Source organism: Lontra canadensis, unplaced genomic scaffold (genome assembly GCF_010015895.1).
Source record: "Lontra canadensis isolate GAN:19392208 unplaced genomic scaffold, GSC_riverotter_1.0 scaffold52, whole genome shotgun sequence".
Taxonomy (NCBI): Eukaryota; Metazoa; Chordata; class Mammalia; order Carnivora; family Mustelidae; genus Lontra; species Lontra canadensis.
In genome coordinates this window covers 7492535-7510969 of record NW_022631046.1, presented here as the reverse complement: position 1 = coordinate 7510969, position 18435 = coordinate 7492535, and the positions used below count along the sequence as shown (strand labels likewise).

At 40.7% G+C, this 18435-nt stretch overlaps 1 long non-coding RNA gene across 3 annotated transcripts in view; it reads right to left on the bottom strand.

Moving 5' to 3' along the window:
• Positions 1 to 310: 310 nt before the first annotated feature.
• LOC116877475 overlaps positions 311 to 18435 on the bottom strand; it is a 32025-nt gene continuing 13900 nt past the window's right edge. Inside the window, exons 3-4 of one of the 3 annotated variants that reach the window (XR_004384654.1) lie at positions 12614 to 12793; positions 311 to 391 (exon numbers count right to left, since the gene is read on the bottom strand). This is a non-coding gene — a long non-coding RNA (uncharacterized LOC116877475). Of the gene's footprint in view, positions 392 to 11703; positions 11840 to 11879; positions 11993 to 12613; positions 12794 to 18435 lie in introns of those variants that run through there. The other 2 variants (XR_004384655.1, XR_004384653.1) reach the window with 2 other exon arrangements.

Genomic DNA, 18435 nt, shown 5'->3' with positions numbered 1-18435 from the left:
TGTAGTGAACTAAAATAAGTGGTTAAATATGTATCGGAAATTCTGAGTGAAAGAGAGTTATACATTTTTTGTTTTTTGTTTCTTGTTTTTCCTAGTGTGGGGCCCTCAGAAGCTCACATGTGCTAATGTATCCCGAGGCCCTCTGAGAGGTGACAGTGTGTGTGTGCTTCTTGTCCCAAATTTGATAACAGAATGCTTCTTATTTGTTGCAGAGTATTTCTTGTTCTGTGAGTCTGATGCAGGGAAGTGTTGGGTTTGTTGCTCTTGCAGAAGTAGTCATGCTGTGGGTCTCACAATGGCGGCAAGGTCAGCCTTGTGGAGCTTGGCTGCTTTTAGTAAATAAGTGGTGGTGAAATTTTTTGAATCCATTAGTTCTAATCCATCACACCTCCTGGGAAAAAAAAAAATCAGTTCCAAGGGACCAACCTGCTGGAAGTTATCAGAAACCATCTTTCTTGATCCAGGAATCCTTTGATTCCTGTTATTACACCAGTGACTCTGGAAGCAGACTTTTTAAAGGAAAAAAAAAAAAAAACAAGAACTACTTGGCTTCTTAGTGGTTGCCCTTAGTGGTAGTAGTTCAAGAAATGTAGGAGAGAAATATGCAAGGGTGATTCTATCAAATTGGACACACCACCACACATCTGTCTTCCAAGTACTCCATTTATCCCTATTGTTGTTCCTTCATACCTTGCCAAAATGGTGATCCATCTTTTTCGAAATGGAACATTGAGAGATAAACAGAGCATTGTCATTGTCAGTGGTTAAAAAAGTAAAACTGCAAAATTTAACTTGCCAGTTTACAATTATTAAACACACCCACCCACACAGAGTGAGGGAAATGTGCACTAGATGAACCCAGGTTTTTAAAACTTTGAAAAAGTGCAGGACTTCGCCTTCCTACTTATGTGATCTGTTTCACATTATTTAAGGCCAGATTTAAACATAAGGAAGTTTTAGACTTGATATTTGATCTATAGTTGTGACATGTTTGTGAATATTTCCCATGAAACGTTGATATCATGCAAATGAAACATTCATCAATCTTTGTTTTATATTCATCAGCCATTATTTCTAAATGTGACCCACCCTTCACAGCCCCTGCAGACCTAGGGATCTACCTCATTAAATATTTGCCTCCACTCTCAAGGGTCCCTGTAACCAGTACCCACCAATTAAACCCACTGCCCACTTCAAACAGAAAGGCCACTCCTTTGGTTCTACTTCTGGAGTTTCAAACTTGGGACTAAGTTGAAAAATCTGTGTCTTTAACAGGCATCCCAAGTTAGTCTAATGATCGGCTAATTTTGAGACTCAGAACTACTCATTTGCATTTGTCACTTTAAGTTTCAAATGTTACTGAGTCTGCCTTATTTGGGACCACCCTGGCCTTAACAGAGTTACATTTTTAGATATAAAAATTATGGAAAATGATTTTAATGCTATTTTTCATCTCTGTAATTGAGTTTTCTACTCTGTTGAAGTTGTTCTCTGTCTCCTCTGGCCATTCTATTTTAGCAGAAGAATATTCTTCTTGGTGTGCAGATTGTTATTCCTTAATCTGACTCCTGTGTCCCCTTGGAGTGTTCATTATTTTTACTTTTGACCCCTGGTTCTAGTTGTCTGGGTTAGCATTGAGGAACCCTGAGTTGCAGGAATGGAAGGAGATCGAGCAATCCCTAACTGGCAAATTTGTAAGAGGAAGCCATTTCCCCACAAAGTGGCAAGGTGGCTGGCTAGCCTCAAAGGCAGAGAGATCAGAGTGCATCTGCCTGGCTCCATCAAACTCCTCCAAAGCCAACGAGACCAGGAGGTGGCCCCAGGATCATCCCCCCAAGCTGGTGCATACACTTTAAAGCTTCATAGACCCTTCCCTCCCAGGCTGCACTCTCTCAGGAAGCTTGGTGCTCTGACTCTTTCCCCTAGTTCATCATTACTGGTGTATGGAAATCATCTCATCACCAACTTGCTCCAGCTGGACCCCCAGAAATGGGAGGTCTGGCATGCATCCTCCATGCCCTATCTAACACCTTACCCCAAAAATGCTCTGTTTAAGGTGGAAGTTGATTAGAATTAGAATGGGGGGAGTAGGAGAAGGAGTGGCAGGGTGGGTGCTCAGGCCATCTTTTTCCAGGAATACTCGCTTTGTTACTGAACTTTCCATCTAATTTCTCCAGCTAAGGGGCTTTGATTAGGTCTGATAAGCTCATGGTGCCTTATTTTCCGTATTTTGAAAGCAGAGATAATAATAACTCCCACATAAAATTGGCATTTAAAGCACAGATGCCACTAGTGCACACACTTTCTGTGCCAGGCACCTGGCTAAGTGTTCCACGTCCATTAACACCAGATGAGATAATCCAGCTGATGCACTTAGCACGTTGCCAGGCACACATGGGGACTCCATCCATGCCAGTTGTCCTTTCTCTTCCATACTTGCTCTTAGTTGCTGACCTCAGGAGGGTAGAAGCCATCTTGCATATTTCATGGCCCCCTCTTCCCTCCATAGTTTATACCCTACCCTGCACTCAATGTATTTGTTGGTTGACTAACTGAGTAGATCATATGCTTCCAAACGGCAATTTCTATTTTCTCTACACTTGGTCAATTCAATTAATTTTACATGTTGCTAAAAGCCTTAGCTGAAAGTTCATTTCCTTTACAAAACTGCATGTAATCTCTCTCCCATGATAGAATGTCATCCACACATTTTAGAGGTGATTTATACTCAATTTTACCTCGTATACAAGTTATTTATGCATATGAACTGTATCCTTGGCTAGAAGACACTCCTTTTCTGCTCCAAGTCAAGGACTGTTCTTTTTTTTTTTTAAAGATTTTATTTATTTGTTTATTTGACAGAGAGAGAGATCACAAGTAGGCAGAGAGTCAGGCAGAGAGAGAGGGGGAAGCAGGCTCTCTGCTCAGCAGGGATGCTGAGGCAGATGTGGGGCTTGATCCCAGGACCCTGAGATCATGACCTGAGCCGAAGGCAGCGGTTTAATCCACTGAGCCACCCAGGTGCCCCTCAAGGACTGTTCTATACCTGGAATTACTTTTCTTAAAAACCTGCCTCTAAAACATGGGAGAATTACAATAAGAAACAAGAATCAGAGAAATCTTTTCTTCATTTTTGGGGGAGGAAAAGCTGTCAAACTGGCAATGGGACATGTGAATCCAGATAGTTTGCAAGTTAGAGGTAGACACGCAGAGAGGATACGGTAGAACATCCTGGGTAAAGAGGGGGTGCCCTGCTGTGGGCATCTTGCTCTCTCTTGTGAGTACTTTCTTACATAAGTTTTTTCCCACACTAATGCTTATACACCTACCTACTCACATAAATCAGCATGTCCTTTTCAATGGAGTCAGCTTTTCTTTTTAAATGATTAATCAATATTTTAGTATTGACACTGCATATTTTACAAAATCTTTCTCTTAGAGATGATTGTGTTTTGGAATATAGCTTCTTATGAGTTGGAACTGGGCCCTCATTTATGACTTGTAGTTACCCCAGCAGTTTACACTGGGGTTCTGTTTAGTATAAAACACATAATTTCATTGTCTGGTGTGGGCTCTGCCTTGTGGCAGTCCTTGATTAGAAGAATGTGGAAGGTAGGAACGCGGGTATGGACATTTACACAACAGAGTTTGAGTCCTGTAGTTACCACCTACACACCCTCTGAATCCATAATGAGCTTGATATACATCAAGCTTTTACTATATATTAACTATTATTACTGATCAGAAAGTAGGACACTTGGAAAATTTGCTCAAGTGCAGGCTACGGAAAGACAAGATGCCAGCTTAGTTTAGTTTGAAACATTCCACAGTGACCAGCACAGTATCTCATCCGAGGTGTTGTGGCTAATCTCTTCCGGAGTGTGAAGTTGTCAGTGGAAGGCAGCTGCCCCGTTGTGAGATTCATTTCTCAATCATCTTGCATCTAGGTGTGGCGATGTGATTTTCTCATTCCAATAGCATGTGAGCAGAAGGGGGTTAAAAAGGGGGAGTCTCTCAAGCTGCTTTTTCCTTCTCTCATAAATGCAGAGGGTTCTGAGGCTCCGGAAAAGGTGGGGGCAGGAGATGAGGGATTCTGACTCCGTAAATCATAGGAATCACTCCCACTTCATTGTTTCTGTCAATGAAAATGAAACCTTGATGATATTAAAATTCGAACACTGACATTTAGGGGCTTATTTATTATATCAACTTGCATTGTTCTAACTAAGACCGCTGTTCAGCAAATTCATTGAAGAAATAAATGGGCTTGTAACTAAAACACCCCTGGTACAATGTCACTTAGTATTTAATGTGGATATATGATAAATCCATTGGTCTTATTTCATCAATATATGGTCTCCAATAGAAACAGTTATAGTCAATCAGAATTTGAAGTGGGGCAGTGAGGTAGGGTAGCTCTGAGGCAATATCAGGGCTTTTCTTTTTTGTATTTTAAAAAATACATGAGACCCTTGTAAAAAAAAAAAGGAAGCAAACAAAGCGGGGGCAGGGAAGCTTGTGTACATTGTTGGAGTGTTTCATCTTAGTAGTCATCTAATGAATGAAATAGAAATCATCTGTATGTTTTCTGTTCAATCTATTGTGTATTTTGTCTTTTTTTTTTTTAATATATGAGATTGTGAAATACAGCCAATAATCCCCTTACTGAACTAAAAGAGAATTAGAAAAACCTGCTAATAGCTTTTGTGTTTAGAAGTGTAATGTCTTCCTGTGAATTATCTTATGGGTGAAGTGTCTGGAATTGCTTATGAATACTGGGTTATAGAGTTGTTTTTTTTTTTCTTTTTCTTTGTTTAACTAAGAGAACTTAAACACGATATTTAAAAAAAAAACCACACACACACACATTTTTATCTGGTGGTAGAAATGTCAGCCACATTTCAATGCACTCTTCGGTTTCCCCTAAAAGGAATTACTTCTACGCATAACAATGGTCTTGTTTTTATAAGTGGTTGGTAATATCTACAAATGTGGAAGGCATTCATTTTCCAGGAGCTCTTTTCTCCCTGGTAACATACCAGGAAATATCAGAGTGTTGTTATTTGAATTCTTTCTTGGGCTCTGACTCCCAGATGAATTGAAATTCAACTTCAGTCAAGTGAGTAGCCATTTAAAGCTCAGGTGTGTATTTCCTAAGACCCTCTCAAAGGATATATAACCGCTTATGTCTTTCCTAAAGAGAGCAAACTGAATTTTAATTGGATCTTGCCTCTCCCAAGAGATCATTATCCCTCTCCTCCAAGGCCATATATTATAAAGCTTCAGTATGAATTGGAACATGGAAGCTGTGTTTGGGTTTAATATTTAAAGTTAAAGTTATAGCAGCTGACACCCGAGTCATTCTGGCAACTCCCCAAGTAAAATTTTATTTAATGTGAGTTCCTCAAAAAACGAACACACACACACACACACACGCATATAACTTGCATGTCAAAATTCCATAAACTTTCAGATTATGAAAAACAGTTTGTTTTCTCAGGAAATAAGTCTCAAGTAGGAATATTTCCAAATTTTTCTTGTTTCAACCCTACCTTGACCTTGTCGGGGGGGAGGAAAAAAAGAAGCCATGGAAAAGTTTATACATCTACTAAAGACCTGCTGACTCAGAACCGGACCTTGGAAAACCTCATGTGGCTTAGAAAGAATCTTTCCATGTGAGTGACAGCGGTGGTGTGAAAGATCATCGGAGGCATGAGCACTTGTAGGGCTAGTCTCACTCTGATCTTAGAACTTGGCAAGACAACATGTAAAAGGAAACCCAAAGATTTGTGGGGCTAATTCGCCAATTCTAAATATCATAGTCATGAGCTTCTTTGCTCCTTATAGTTTAAGAATCTGTGCAATTTTCCTGTGCAATTCAGACTATGAAGACCAAGGTTAAAAATACTGTGAAAACACCCCAGAACAGGTTGAAGAGTGGAATTCATACTTAAAACTCTAAAGGGGCAGGGTTATGGTCTTGCTTTATACCATAACAAGGTGGATCTTTGTGTATTATATATATTTAAGACTGTTCCCCCCCACCCCTGGAAAATTTAAGTGGTATCTTTCTCCCAAATGTGAATGTTTTAGAAATCTGGACTTTTTTCCCTTAAATTTGTAGACAGAAACTTGGGTTGGCAACCAGAGTACCAGGGTAGAGGGCAATGCCTCTTAGCTTTTCTGAGATGTGGTTTCTTCAGTTGTAACATTAGGGGTTGAGGTAAGTGATCTGTAGGCCAGTTAGAGTTACAACATTTCACGGTTCTAAATTTCAAGTGGCTTTTTCTCTATTTACACATCTCAAGATTTCAGCATTTTTTTGCCATGATGTAAAAGAATATTTGGATTACACACTCAGAACACTCAGTCCCAGAATCTTAGACAGGCTTCAGTTTGTCCATTTATTTCTACTTAATTATCTTCCACTGATAATGGACTTCTTGCTTCTCCTCCATTTTCTTTATCTCTCAGTGGTATCAATAGCTTCTCAGTTACTAGGCTCAAAACACTGGACTTTTCCTCAATTGTTCATTCTCTTTTGTCCCTAACATTAAATTGATCACAAATTCTGTTGGGTACACCTCTGTGAAGGTGAGGACTAGTTTTACAAATGAGAATTAAAGAATTGCATAATTGGAAGGGATTCTGTTTACTGGTTCACAGGTTTTATAAAATTGCTTTGAGGATCTAAAGAAATACATGTACCATTTCCCCGGGGCAGGGAGGGGGGATATATATGTGTGTGTGTGTGTGTGTGTGTGTGTGTGTGTGTTTTAAGATTTATTTATTTATTTGACAGACAGAGAGCACAAGTAGGCAGAGAGGGAGGCAGAGAGAGAGAGGAGGAAGCAGGCTCTGCGCTGAGCAGAGAGCCCGATGTGGGGCTCGATCCCAAAACCCTGGGATCATGACCTGAGCCGAAGGCAGAGGCTTTAACCCACTGAGCCACCCAGGTGCCCCCCACACATTTTTTGCATATACTTTCCAGGCATTCAAATACTTCATGAAGTTCACCCATGGATCAAGAATCCCTCGAGAAGGGCAAACATCCCCAAAGGCAGAATTTCACCCAGGAACAATCCTAGTAGATGGCTGAGCAGATCTGCTTGAATATTTCTAGCGAATGAATGAGCTTAGTCCATTTCAGAGCTTTCTCTTCCCCTGTTTGTAAGGAAACTTTCATGGTTGGAAAGTTTATTGGGGGTTAAAATCTGTTTGCCTATAGTTTTCAGTTGATCTTAGGTCTTCAGTACCCAAAAATATCTCCCATATCCCTCCAAATCTTTAATTTTCCATGTTATATATTTATAATTTTTTCTTTTATTGTGTGGCTTCCAGACTTCCTTGGTATCCTGTTCATCTTTCTATAGACACCTTTAGTGTTTTTATTTAATTTTCTTTCCTTAAGATGAATAACATTCTTTATATGTGATTTGAATAGCCAATGTCTTGGTTATTGGAAATTTGTTTTCTTTTTTTTTTCTTTTTTTTTTTTTTTAAAGATTTTATTTATTTGTCAGAGAGAGAGGGAGAGAGAGTGAGCACAGGCAGACAGAGTGGCAGGCAGAGGCAGAGGGAGAAGCAGGCTCCCTGCAGAGCAAGGAGCCCGATGCGGGACTCGATCCGGGATCATGACCTGAGCCGAAGGCAGCTGCTTAACCAACTGAGCCACCCAGGCGTCCCTGGAAATTTGTTTTCATTAAGGGCATCCAATTTTGACTGAAGTCTTAGACCTGCTATTTGCTAGCCATTTTGGCCTAGTGCTGGTTACTTAACCTCCTTCATTTTGTCTTCTGGAATAAAAAGGAATAGTTATCCTATCATTATAAGTTTGTATCTTAGACATACTAGGTGCTCCATAAATGATAGTGGTAATTTTTATTAATTTGGATTAATATTATTTGGGACATTTTGGAGTTTACATCATAATTAAGGATGGACAATAAAAATCTCCAAAATAATTTTTTAAAGATGTACTTATTTATTAGAGAGAGAGAGAGAGAATGAGAGAGAGGAGCAGAGGGGAAGGGAGAGAGAATCTCAAGCTGACTCTGTGCTGAGCATGGAGACCAATGGGGAACTTGATCCCAGCACCCTGAGATCCCAACCTGAGCAGAAACCAAGAGTTGGGGGCTTCACTGACTGTGCCACTAGGCACACCTCCAAAATATTTTAAACCAGTATTTAACTTGCCCAATCCTACCCCCAGGTGACATTATTTTTTGTTTTTGTTTAAATGCAGAATTTCATAATTACATGTATTGCCAAATGTTAACATACTGGGTTTGGCCCACATGCCAGGCTCCTAAGAAATTACTGAATCCTGATCCTGTCATCCAATGTGTGACCTGTCCTTCCTAATTTTGTGGTCTCCACTCAGTGCAGGACAGAGGACCACCTCAACAGCACATATTAGCTACTCCTCCCCAAGCTGATCTTAATTCATGAAACAACTCTCTGTCAGGATCAGTGTTTGTCATGTACCTTGTTGACAACATGATACGCTATGCACTTGGGACTTCCCTGACCGAACCACCAAAACGCCCCCCAAAAACAAACCAACAAACAAATAAAAAACGGGGTGTGGGGGGGAATGATATTGTGGGGGGGAATGATATTAGTGAGGTATAAATTGTTCTGCATGAAGTCACCATGTCTCAGTCATTTATCTGAGTTCGTTCCAAGTCCCCTAAGTCATAATCAAACTATGTGAAGAAGGCGGGGAATATTCCTGATTTGTACATATTTTGAGGTGCTTCCCTAAATGTACACCGGATTACTACTTTGACTCATAGATCAGAGTGAAGCCAGTTTCAAGGACAAATAAAGGGAGAAAACCGGTGTCTTCAAAATGTGGGCCAGTTCTCTTGCAAATATGGTGGCTGTCTGTTCTCCCAGAGAAACTCATGGAGCATGGTGGTGCAGCTCCTTAGACTCGCTAAGGAAAAAAGAGGTAGCTAGGTGTGAGCTTTCTTTTTTTGCTAGATGCGCTAATCCTCCCCAAACTCAGGGACAGGGAGAAGGAGAAATAATTAGCTAGCATCCTTTCCAAAAAAATCTGCTAAACTAAAACTCTCTGAGAAGTTCAACAACCCTTATGAATGAAATTTTTAAGAACGTTTTTAAGATGAATTTTCCACACATCTTTCGGTGATTAAAAAAAAAAGAAGAAGAAGAAGAAGAAAAAGAAAGAAAACTCAATGCTAATTCCCTTTGCATGAGCTAAGTCTATTTCGCTCTTGCCTCCAGCTGTTGCATGGGTTAGGGTGATATTTGGAAGGACAGCTCATTCTATTTGGAAGGTCGTGCTGGGGAGTGTGGAAGGGGAGAGGCAGAGATGCCAGACAGGCGGGCGAGCCAGCAGACACACGTGGACTGGGCTCAGTGAGCTCCTCTTACGGTTGGAGTGTCGCTGCCTGAAATGAAATCCGAGGATCCGGCCTCGAGAGTGCAGGAGGACCGTGACCTCTCTGTGAACCTGGCAGTGAACTCTCCTCCAAAGTGCTTTTGCTCGAGGTCCCTGACACTGCGCAGGCCCTTTGCTTTGAATTTAGATTAATTGAGAGCTCTGTTAATCTAGTTGAGTGCACCTTCCCAAACCCTACCATCTACAAATACAAGGAATTTTTGAATGTTTTCTTCTTATTAGAGTCTGTCCCAAAGTTTTAAGGCATGGTAAGAGGTAGGATATGAAAATTTTCACTTTCTTCAGAGGAAGATGCAATGGCCAGTCAACAGATCTCTTATCTTAACCTTAGCTTTTAGTTAAAGCAAATAACAAATGTCCAAAAAAACATCTGGCTCTCATTTCCTGGATAAAATGCAGAATTAATTAAATTCCCCAAATACATAAACTTCTCCCTACAAATTAGCACGTGGAATAAGGTGATGCTCTTTTCATATAAGTATTCGGTATACAAAAAGAATGACCCTCTTAAGAACACGTAAATAGTATCCTAGGATGTAGCAAGGAATTAACCAAGCTCTCCAAATTCCCTCATTATCAGGAATGCATTCCACTGTGGAAGAAATTGGCATTCTGAGTCTATAGGGCTTCTTTAGAAAGGTGGTTCTTTTGGATCATCTATGCTTTCTTCTAGGGCTAGTGTGGCCTAGGGCCATGCTACCTTCCATTCTTAGGGCTCAGGTTCCTGATCTGAAAAATACAATGTGCTGATTTCCTACCTGGCATACTTGTGAGTTTTAGAGACATCACATAGACGCATGGTTTCTGGCACCGAGGGTACACTTATCAAATTGCTGGCTGGCTCTTGTTCTGATTAAAAGATAATTAGAAACAATGTCTTTGCAGACACCCCCGCCTCCGAGAAATTTTGCAGCAGAAAACAACTGGGGGATCCCCTTTAGTGAAGCAGTCTTGTGGTCAGTACCTCTGGAAACTTATCCAAAAATTCCCCTTGAGCTGATCCCCTGCTGAATCTCTTATATGCTGACTTTCATTAATATTAAGAAATACTGTTGATTGAATTTTAGAGATCATGGAAATCACTGATTCAAAGTGGTTTTCCTCCAGATCTACCTGGGATTTGTAAGGACTTCAGCCATTTCCTAAATGTCACAAAGTAGTCTGGCAAAGAGTGATTTTATTTTATTTTATTTTTTAAAAGATTTTATTTATTTATTTGACAGAGAGAGAGAGAGAGAAAGAGAAAGAATTAGATATCACAAACTGGGGGGGCGTGACAGGGAGAGGGAGAACCAGACTCCTTGCTGAGTAGTGAGCCCTGATTCAGGGCTCCGTCCTAGGGTCCTGAGATCATGGCCTGAACCGAAGGCGGACACTTAACTGACTGAGCCACCCAGGTGGCTCTGAAGAGATCTTTGGCTCAGGACAGGCTACCAGAATCCAGGAGATGGAGGGAAAGATGGGCCCACAAGAGATTGTCTGAATTTGTTTTCTGCTGAGGTGGATGCCTTTGCTGATAATGTTTCCCCAGACCACAGGGCAGTGAGTCATTACTGGTCTAATCCAATTTGCTTAGAAGATACGAATTAAATTTAAAACCCAGATATTTGATGAAGGTCATCTCATGCTCCTTTAGGTGGCACACAACAGCAGCAACAAAAAGTGATGATAACGTAGACAGGCAGAGGAAGAGACCTAGGAAACAATATTCTTGAACTTGTGTTTTCATTTATGGACATGGAAAAAAAAAAGATGAAGGAAACATTTGGAATGTTCACTTCTTCCCCCCAGCTCCTGCATCAGCCTCTTTGAGATTACAAAAATCAGCAGATTCCATGGCTGGGCTAAATGTTTTGAAGCTGTGATTCATTGATCATTTCCTCTCACTTGACATGTTTAACCAGACTAAATCAATACTTCATAGAGGAGCAATGGCTTTGTAAAAAACAGCAACACAACTGGGTGACATGAAGCACACCTCCAGGATAAAAGAATCCTGTAGACAAATTCCTTCTTTATCTCTTACCGGATTTGTGAATATCTTTGATTCAGACTCATAGGTGTGTGGCCATCTTGAGTTATTGAATTCATGAAGGTCAGGACACAAAAGTTTTTTTTGTTTGTTTGTTTTTTTTTCATTCTTCAGTGCATTAACTTGCCAACCACATGGTCTTAAATGACAGACACCAATGAAGACAAAGAATCTTAGTTTTAAATGAAGCAGAAGAGGTTGAAAGATAACTATGTCAAACATCCAACGTGCCATCCCCCCATTTTTCTTAATAAAGAAGGCACTCAATTCCAGCATATTTAGGGAACAGTACCGTTGCTTAACAAATTGACGTCACACCAGCCCAGTGTCCGCTCCCAGGCTTTATTCCTGGCAGTTCAATGAGTGCGGTATTTCAACTGGAGAACATGCAAACAACAAAAACAAAGGGTGTTTCTCAAAAATTTTAATCCCTTCCGAGAAAACATGATGGGACAATCACTTCTTCACGTGGATTGTCCCCTGGATTCAAAACTGTGCAACCAAAGACAGTTTCAGTGGGACAGATGGCCCTGGCAGTTAAGAGGGCCGGGGGCGGGAAAAGGAATAAATGAACACACTGTTTTCTGTATCAGCAAACAAAAGCGAAGGGCAAACAATAGGAATGAGCCAGCCACCATTGAATCAGAGAGTACCTCTAAACATACCTTGACTTTCTTAATACGGGGAGATCTACTTCTTCGTTAGCCAGTCTGCGCACGTGCACAGAGACGCCTGCCTGCCTGCCTGCCCTTGAACCTAAGGATGCTGCCTCTCTGAGAGGAACTGAATTTTGGCCGGGTGCACGCAGCCCTCGCTGCGACTTGACAATGCCACTCGTGATAACCAGTAAGGGACTGCTGAACGAGGCAGAGGACGTGCAGCACACTCGTTTCCTTCGGGTCGAATCGCACATCTTGGACGGGTTTGGTCAAGTGCACAGGGCACGCAAAGACCTTGCTTCCCCTCCGGGCTGTGGGGGATGGAGCCGTGGGTAGTGGGACGGCGCCCCGGGGGGTGGGGAAAAATCCATTTGAACGCTGCTGTCTGCTCCGTGGGGCTGAGGCCTGCCAGCTTTTGTTTACTCCTTCTTACACAAGAAGATCGCAGCTGTTTCTTTCCGTAAAAAGGAGGAGAAGAATATAGCAACCTACCTCATATTTTCCCCTCCTCCAAATGTGTGGGGAGCCCAACAGCTGTCTTTGCAAGTCCTGCCACTCAGATTGGATAGCTCTACATGAGCAAGAGTGGAGTGGGGACGCTGAGATTGCTGGCTGGCGCGAGGTGGCAGGTGGGAAGGAGCCGTTCTCTTAATGGGCTCACGTGGTGTGCTCCTGCGGGGATTGAATCAAAAAAGAAAAAAAAAAAAAGCATTTAAAGGAGGCGATGAAGGGAAGTTGAATACACACGTCTTGCGTTTCATACTTACAGATCTGAATGGCCGTGAAGCATGAATTCACTGGCTGTTAGTACTGGAAGGGATTTGAAAGGTCCTCTTGTCTGGGAGTTTTCAAATTATTTTTAGCAGCGGACTTTTTTTTTTTTTTTTTTTTTTTTGGCCCGAACACATCTTAGCCCAGGAGTATCAAATCATAAATGGTAATACCTACATAGAACAAGCAGGAACATCAGTGGAAAAAGTGGGATTTAAGAAATGCAGCTCTGATAACAAATGGACTCGGCACTGGGAACACGGTAGGAGTGGTGGGGACTGTGGCAAACTGGCTGGGCCTGTTTGGGGTGTGCCAGCTGCCACCCCCTTCCAGCATACTGCCACCTGTGCCAGGTAGGGACCCATTCACCCATTCATCCCTTTAATTAATTCATTCATTTCTTAAGTCCTTATTACGTACCACGTACAGTTTTATGCATACATAAAATGGATAAGATCCCTGTTCTCGGAATGCTTATATTCTAGGGAAAGAGGCAGTTAACAAAAAGGGAAATGCATAAAAATGTATGTATTTGTAAGTTGTGAAATACCCCAAGAAGAAAAGTAAAGCAGGGTAAGGGATAGGGAGTAACTGAGAAAGGGGGCATTAGAGAGAACTGTCTGGAAGGGACTTTTAAGGGAATGCATTATAGCAGAGAATTAAGTGATGGGAAGAAATGACCCATGTGCGGATCTGGGGGTATGGCGGGGTGGGGAACATCCCAGAGAATAGAAAAGGAGAGTGTGGGCATTCCGAGGCAAGCTTTGCTTTCACCCACCCCCCCTTCTAACTAAGCACCATTTGGAAGTCTGCCCCGGTTCAAACTCTTCTGTGTACCTTAGACAGGAGACCAGAGAGGTGAAGATGCTTGTCCAAGGCTACACAGGTATTTCAGCTTCCATCCAGTCCAGTGCTCTTTTTCCTATCAAGTGTGTGCACTCATCATTTTCTTTCACGCCCCAAGAATGAGGTAGTCTTAATAGAGTCGACATAACTAAGGCTTAAATGACTAATGAACAACACCGCAAAGAGTATCAATTTCCACTTGGGAATTCAAGGAAATATCTAACTTTTCCTAGAAGTCTGTCCTAATTAGCCTAGTCAATTTCTACCCTGGGGTATAATTCTAGGTTGTGTACAGCCTTAACATCTTTCTGTGCTTTTTGCAAATATGATTAATATTTAAGTCATTTACTCCTATCCAATAAATTAAATCCCACAGCAACCAAAGAGTCTAGAACACAGGAAAAAAAAAAATCCAAGTTACCGGTGAAGAGAACAAAAATTATCAGCTAAGTCTGACCAATTTCAAGAGGCATGTTGATTTTTTAAAAATATATGCTCAAATTATCCAGTTATCTCACATCCCTAGTTCACTTTCCTCTCAAAAGTTAGGTCAGCTGAGAGATGAAATACTGGTCTTTGATTATCTCTGGGTTCAGAAAACAGAATACAACAGTTTGCTTCTGCTCAGTCAACTCATTGCTAGTTCTCCAATCAGCCAGACATCAAAGTCAGGTAAAAAAAGAATATTGACCTATCAGAATGGATAAAAACATCATGGCAGTGGTGGGCTCCTCTTTCTCTCACTTTCCTCCTCCGCCTGGGGCTGCAGCCACAAGGAGGCTGGCCTCCAACTGTGTTAAAGATTGGCTCCAAGACAAAAAAATGCACCTTCATCTTCTGCAACAGGTGTAAAATGTTCCCTGATAATAACCTACAACTTCTCTCTTCATTTCTTAAATACAAATAAAATTTGCCTTTCATTCATATTTCATTACAAAAAATACATACATGTTGAATCAGAGAGAAGCTCACTCAAAAGAATCTTTTGTTTTTAGTTTTCCCTTCTAGTCAGTAGATGTGAAAGGCAGTGTCATGTCCCACTCATTGAAATCTTTTGAAATGCCATTAGACTTTTCTGAATCTTCTAGATAACATGAAAGGAAATCAATAGAGATCTTCCCAGGTGAAAGGAGTTTGACTAGTTAGTGTGTCACTCATTTTGTTTAACCAATTAGAAGGCAGTCAGTTGTTAGATATTGGTTATGTTTCATTCTTAGTCATTTATACATGCTTCCGTGGCAGATTTTGTTTAGTAAACATCAATAACAATGGCAACACCCAAGGAGGAAAAACAACCTATAAAATTATAACCTAGGTTTCCCTTTTATTGAAAGTACAGTGGAAAATTATCTTGAGATAAGCATGGACCATTTATGGGACATGTCTCAGAAATATTTGTTTTTTTTGTATCTGTGCTTTGGGATGATGCTGATTTAGTTAAATCTCTGAATTATTTTATTAAGCATTTAATTTAGTGGGTATCTACAGTGGGGGAGGTAGGAAAATGTGGGTATAGTTTATACAGTTGCTTACAATGTCCATAGAGATTGGACTAACCCATAAACTAACCTAAGTGTCATCTAGTATAAAATTTGTGTTATGAAAATTATAAAGGGCTAAAATAACTAGGGAAGAGTTTATGGAAAATGAAGTTTGGATTGGGTCTGAAATCATAGGTTAGGATTGGATTTGTGGAGAGAAAAGAAACCTGGCAGAGAGACAAGCATGACAAAGCCACAAGGCAGTAGCAAGCCTGCCCAGTACATGAAGGAAGGGGGTTGGCAGATGACAAGATCGGAGTAGAGAGGATGCCTGACAGATACTAGTAAGGCATATTGGGGAGAAACTTGGATCCCGGGAAGAGAAACTTGTGTTGTTCTAAGAGGCACTAGAGAAAACTTGCTTGGTTTCTCTAGCTTGGAGCTAGAGATGCTGGTGGTGATAATACAGAAAAAATATGTGAGGGACATAGGATCAAAATTTCAAAAATCACTTGGAAGCTTACTGCAACATTCCTGCATAAATGGCCCCCAAAGGGTGGTAACAAAAAGAAAAGAGGTCTAAAGAAGAACGTGGCATAATGCTTGATTCCGTCCTACATATATTCACAGAGATGGATTGGATGCCTCTCTGTGCTATAGATATAAACACCCAATACCATCTCTCCCCTGTGGGTTGTAAAGCCTAGAAGACTGTGACTGAAGTTGAGAACCCGTATGTGGATCTTTTAGCAAAGTGGTATGTCAAATGACTCTTGCAGAAAGTGAGACAGAGGGCCAGACAAATAAAACACTCAAGTCCTTGGGCTATTCTTTTATCCTTAGGGAGCCTGGTCATCCTGTAGGAAAACAACCAAGGAGTGAGATAATGCTTGGTCTGCCTGTGTGTCCATCAGCCTTGGCAATGGCTAAAGGTTGACCTCTGAAATCCCAAAACCCCACTCCCAAGGGCCAGCAATCTTTTCAGTATCAAAATTGGTGGGAAAAACTCTGGACCAGTACTTATATGTCTCCTGACTGGAGTCTTGACTCTGATACTTGCTTAGTAGTATGATCTTGGAAAGTCATTTATGCTTTCAAAAATCTCATTTGGTTTCTTCATTTTTGAAACTGAACTAAGGCCAGTTTCCTGGCAAACTCAGAGGATTATCAGGAGGATCCAGGGAGAAATACTTATCAAGGTCACTAGAGCACTATGATGATGGTGGGCCCCGGAAGAGAGTGAAGAAGGCCACTTGCCCTGTTCTGGTTATCAGGGAGTGATATTTTTTAAAAAGATACGTAAGCATCATTCTCATGCTAGGAATTTTAAGCCTTGATCTAAAAAAAAAAAAAAAAAAAAAGCCTTGATCTAAAGAAACAACTCTGGTCTAGTGATGTGTTAGTTAAATGTTTTTGCTGGGGATGTCTTTTTTAGCTCCAAATGAAAATTTGCATAAATCTTCAACGTATGAGACAGAGAAAACGGGGAATCATTTTTAGCATAAAGATTTTTAAAAATAATTTTTAATATTTACTTGTTATGAAATCCATTGATGGAATAATGAAATTGTTTTGATTAGCATGAAATTAGAAATGGAATCATATCCACTTCAACCTCCAATTTTATATTTTTTTACTTTGATAGCAGTGTCAAGACAATTGTCATTCACATAGATAAGTAGCTAAAAATGGCAATAATTAGCTTTATCAGTTTACCTTGAATTCTCCGCAAAATCTTTAAATAAACAGAACAGGAAAAGCTTTGCTTCAATGTCTAAGCACAAAAAATGTTAACAGACAGGAAATGTTAATATGCAGAGGAAGAAAAAAGGTTAAATTTGGTACACACTGCATGGGTATAAGTTTTGTTTTATTAATGTGTTTTAAATAGTAAAATGCTTCAACAGCATTGTTTGGATCAAATACCTGTGGAACTGTTAAAAGAACTCTCTGGAACCTTAAGCATCTACAGAATTGTGTTTGAAGCTGGCCATGGACTTTGAGCACAGGATACTGTTCTAAGCACTATTTGTGTTTTATTTCTTAGTTCTCGTAACCTCTCGTATGAGGTGGAGGAGACCCTGAGACTCACGAAAGCTGAGTAACTTTGCATAGAGCACACAGTTGGAAAACAGCTCAGGCAAGATTCAAACCCAGGTTGTTTGAATCTAGGGTCTTAAGCCCCAGAGGAGGAGAATGGATTCATCTCTGGCTATGCAACTTAGTAGTCAAGCAGTTTCAGTTTTCACACCAATCAATTACAGATCTGTTGTGAAGCTTAATTATGACACTATCTGAAAACCTGTGCATTTAGTAGGTGTTTACTAGATGTTTGCTGAGTCTGAATTTACCCTATGGCTGAATCACAAAACCAGCTACATAGAATCCTTTAATATGGTGGTTGGCAAACTACAGCCACAATATCTGCCCTGCAGCCTAATCTTATAAATAAAGTTTTATTATAACACACCTATTCGTGTATATTTCTGTATTGTCCATGTAGTTGTGACAGAGATTGTGTGACTTACAAAGTCTGAAATAGTCACTCTCTGGCGCCTTTTACAGGAAAACTGTGCCCATCCTTGGTCTGATATAATGACTATATTTTCTCTCAATGTCTTGAAACGTGGAACCATCTCAGATAGCAATTCAGATGCCTACAGTTGAAGGGGGGATGGGTCCTCACTCATGCACCTGTATACGGTCGGGACTGGTGAGGTTGTTTTGAGCAAGTAAGTGCTCTCTGTGCTACCACACTTTCCCTGCTCAGTCTACCAATACATATCGGTCTGCCTCAACATGTTTTTAGCATGTTTTATATATTGTAAAACATAGCTATGTTTGGGGTGCCTGGGTGTCTCAGTGGGTTAAGCCTCTGCCTTCGGCTTGGGTAATGATCTCGGGGTCCTGGGATTGGGCCCCGCATCAGGCTCTCTGCTCAGCGGGGAGCTGGCTTCCCCCCCTCTCTCTGTCTGCCTTTCTGCCATTTGTGATCTCTCTCTCTCTCTCTGTCAAATAAATAAATAAAATCTTTAAAAAACAAACAAAAAAACATGGCTATGTTTATTGGAGAGATTTTTTTTTAAAGATGGGATTAAGAAATCAAGCTACTGATAGCTCAGAAATGATTTAACACTTCAATAATTGTTGGCAAAATTCAGGAATTTATTTTAAAGAAAAAGTTGGGCTATTCTCCATCATAAATGAACACCAAAC